Source organism: Phocoena sinus, chromosome 1, assembly GCF_008692025.1.
Source record: "Phocoena sinus isolate mPhoSin1 chromosome 1, mPhoSin1.pri, whole genome shotgun sequence".
In the NCBI taxonomy this organism is placed as follows: domain Eukaryota; kingdom Metazoa; phylum Chordata; class Mammalia; order Artiodactyla; family Phocoenidae; genus Phocoena; species Phocoena sinus.
Window position 1 is genome coordinate 14,425,237 of NC_045763.1, and position 4,394 is coordinate 14,429,630.

Below are 4,394 nucleotides of genomic sequence, written 5' to 3' on the forward strand. Positions count from 1 at the left end.
GCCAACAGATTTGCTGACAGATAGGATGTAGGATGAGAGACAAAGAGAAGTCGGGATGATGCAGAGGGTTCTGGTCTGAGTGATGGAGATGCTGCCATATTTTTTTTTCTTCAAAAAGTGAGATTTAGAGAAAGATATCCTACTATTTCTATGAAATTTCCCAAGTAAAACGGTTACCTGGTGAAACTGGAACAGATATTTGCTTTTTCTTTCTTAAAACAATGGAATTTAGTCTTTGGGATTTTCTCTTTCCAAGTTAAGAGTTATATAAAGTATACCTGAGGTAAGTAAACTGTTGGAGACCAGGAAGCACTAGAGACTTGTGCTTGCCTGGGAGGCTCAGTCCCAGCTTGCTGGCTCCCCTCTCTCACCCTCTCCATTCCCCCCGCAGCCCCTGCCACCTGGGAAAGCAGCACCTCTCTCCTGGCCCGGCCCCCAGGTCACAGCCAGCTCCCACCAGGTCCACTCCAGCTCTGAGTAAGGCCCCGGGCATCTCACTGCTCAGCCAACAATGCCTTGAGCGACGAGACCACAGGGGAGAAAAAGGCTGCACAGAGAACAGTTCCTGCCCTCCCCCGCAGGTGGTAGCAGACCAGAAAGGCAGCGGCCATGTCACAAGTGCTGGACCAACAGAGGTTAAGCCCAAGTGGCTATGGGAGCACAAAGGAAGCCCTCTGCCTAAGGCAGGGAAGTCTTCCCAGGGGAGGAGGCATTTGAACTGGGCCTTAGGGGACACATGTAAGTCCACTGGGGAAAAGACAGAAGGGCCTGAGTAAAAGTGTGAAACCAAGCAGTGTGTCTGGGGACTAGCTGGGGGGCTACTGGAGATGAAGCTGGAGAGGCGAGCAGGGTCCAGATTTTGAAGGATCTGATTGGCACACGAAGTGGGTGGGGCAGGATCGTGTAGGCCCTGGGGAGCCACAGAAGGTTTCTGAGCAGGGGAGACCTGTGATTGTGATGGGAATAAGGGGACGTCAATCAGCTGGCCAGACTGTGGATTTGGGCAGGATGACAGGGGCCTCGGAGAGGAAGGCTGGAGAGGTGCTCTGGGAAAGATGGTTACGGGTCAGAGAGTAAGGAGAGGACCAAAAGAGAGCTCCGGGTCGGTGGTCACAATCAGGTCCTAAGAGCAACTGAGAACATTTAGACCAAAAATACAAATGATCTGAGGAGAGCACAGTAGCTGAACCCCAGCCCAATTACCCCTTGAACCCAAATCCTAGCTCCCTCACTTATGAGCTGGTGACCCTGGGCAAGTTAATCAGCATCTCTGAGCTTCAGTTTCCTCTTCCCTAGGGTAAGGACGCATTGGGCTGCAAGGGGCAGAAAATCCAAGTCAAACTGTCTTGAGCAATAGTGGACGTTAATGGACTCGTGAAATGGGAAATTTCAGAGGTGGGGCTGCCTGCTCGCAAGATCCATCATCTCAAAGGTTTCCAAGGACCCAGTTTTTCCATCCTCCCACTTTGCCTCTAAGGCTGACTTGCATTGTGGTCCTGCAAGAGCTGCCCCCAGCTCCTGGGTCAACAGCCTTGCTGGTTCCTCAGAAAGAAGCTACCCCAGCAAGCATCCTGAAAGTCGCTCTGATTGGACCAACCCAGGTCATGTGCCCACCCCTGAGCCAATCACTGCAGCCAAAGGAAGAGTGTGTGTGGATTGGCTTGGCCTGGGTCACCTGCTCCATCCCCTGGAGCCAGGACACAGGAGGCAGCTTCCCTATAACCATATAGATCTCCCTCGGGAGACCAGGGGCTGCCAGGGAGGGAGGGAGGAAGGGGATGCTGGGAGGTATCGGCACGTGGCCACTGAGGGTCACAGGTACCCATCAGGCAGGGTCATCATGGGGATTAGAGATAATGTATATGAAGCTCCTTCAAAGGCAATATGCTTTTTGTTATTACATATAAAAGACCTTCATGAGAAAAAGGAATGAGATTTAATTTGTGGTCCCCAAAAATAAAACTAGTGGCCACAGATGTTTCAGAATCCCGGGGAGTTAGGTTTTGATTCAATCTAAGAAGAATTTTATCAACATAGCAACTGGCATTGTCCTCAGTGAGCCTCCTGTCACTGGAGGGGAACAAGAAGGGATTAAGCTCTCAGCTCGGGGTGGCTGTAGAAGGCGGTGCGGAGCAGATGCCTCTGAGGTCAGTGGGATTCCTGGATTCTCTCTCTAATGGTGGTCTGTGAGGCAGAACCAGGAAAATGAGGTCATTATCTCTTAAAAAAAAGATGTTTAAACCAAGGCATCAGAAGCTTGCAAGAAAAGAGAATTAAGAGCTTAAAACTCCCTGAGCCTCTGACAAGCTGGTCCCAAGGGCGGGGGGCACGGAACACAGGCACATCCAGGAACAGACTGCACAGAGCTGCTCCCCGGAAACTCAGGGCTGGATGGGGTCTCAGCCGAGGCTCTGGGCTCCCCTGCGAGGCAAGCGGAGGGGACAGAAAAGGGATGGTCACACCAATAGTCCATCCTTGGGGTCTTGTCCCAGCAAGTCTCCAGCCCACCAGGCCAGCACCCAAGACTGTGGGAAGAGGATGGAGCCAGAGAGGAGGCTGGTCACAGAGGTCAGGGACATCCAGGGACAGCACCTCAGGCAACCCCAGGAGCAGGGCCAGCCAGTCTGTGCAGGGGACGCCGACAGTGGCCACCAGGGAAGACAAGGTCCAGATACCTAGGTCAGGGTCCCCCACATGTAGCCCCAGCTATCCTTCCACGCTCGGTTCTACAACCCAGCCACCCTCAGCCGCCTGCTCCTGCGGGCCTCCCTCCACTTTGCCTTTGCTCTGCTGCCTGTCCCACCCACCCCGCCCCTCCCCAACCCCACCCCTCCCCAACCCCCGCTCCTCCCCAAACACTCATACTTCCTGCCTTCCCAAACTTCTCTGTCCTTCAAGGCTCTTTTCAAATGCCAGCTTCCCCCAAAGTCTTCCCTGGTCACTGCATCCACCAGCCATCTCTCTAAAATCTGAAGCCCCCCCCCAGCACACCACAGGGCCCTGGCGGGGACACTGCACCCCCTCCACCCAGCCGTGATTGCCATTCCCCTGCACCAGCTTTCCAGGCAGGGCTGTCTGGGTCTCACTCCACAGAGGGCCGTGGTTCCTGGGGTGAGCTGTGTGGGGCTGGGGACGTTTCATAACCCTTTTGAGTCTCTTTTTTTCCCCATCTGTAAGATAAGGACCCTAACAGCACCCAACTCATAGGGTTTGGTGAGGAATAAATGGATAAAATTACAGCACAGTTCTTAGGGAGGGCAATAAACCTTAGCTGTTGTCCTCATCAATTATAAGTACAAATATTTGTAGCGTCCTTCCAGTACCGCAGGCCATGAAGAATGAACTGAATGAATGATGTGATGGTTTGGGGAAGGGGCAGTGGGCGGTGGAGGAGATAGTGGAGGAAGCCGACAGCGACTTAGCGGTTCGTCAGTATCCACGGAGCACCTGCTCTGTGCCAGGCTCCAGAAAGAGGCTTAGGGAAGAGAAAACAGGGACCGTCCACGGAGAAGCGGCCCAAAATATGAAGGCCGTTGCCCCAAATCCCAGATGGTTCAAGCCAAGATCCTGCCACCCACCACCTTGAAGCATGAAAGAGGTAAATTCAGGACAAGGACTCAGTCCTGCCCTCCCAGCGGCAAATAAGCTTAGGGAAGTTGTTCCTGCCAGCGTTGGGGCTGGCCAAGCTCTCAATCACTCCCGGGGATTTCTGAGAAGGCCACCATGTCACCGCAGTTATGGATTCTCCCTGCCTGAGTGCACTGAGGCTCTGACACTCCCTCTCCCAACCTGGAGCTGGGCGCACCTGAGCCGGTCACTCAACCTCTCTGGGCAGGCAGCAGTTGTACGGAAGTTGTGGCTCCCTGGTGAGCTGTCAGAGGCCAGGTCTGACCCCTGAACAGGGAAGACAGGGCCCCTCCTGCAGCTGGAGCCCACCATCGGGGGTGGTTGACATGCACACGGCCACACCCAGCAGAGCAGCCTCTCCCGGGTTTGGCAGTGCCATGGTACACAGTGGCTCTGGAGCACGTGAGAGGCTCGAGCACCCCATAACAACACCCAGTATTTACTGGGTGGGGGCCAGTTTCCAACAGAGGCTAGTGCCATGGACTAGAAGATATACCATGGACGACATCAGGGTGTAAAAAGGAAACACAGTCTTATTTTGCCCCTGACAGTTCCAGGGACATGTGGATTTGCAACGGTTGGCATTTACTGAGTACGCACTTTGCACCCCTTATCTCTGATCCTTCAATGTTCCCATTTTAGGGACGCGGAAGTGTAGGCTCAGGGGCAGTAAATAATTGGCCCAAGGTACACAGCTCGAAAGTGGCAATGCTGGGATTGAAACCGAGGTCTCCGATTCCACATCTTCTTAGGGGATCTCCGGAAAA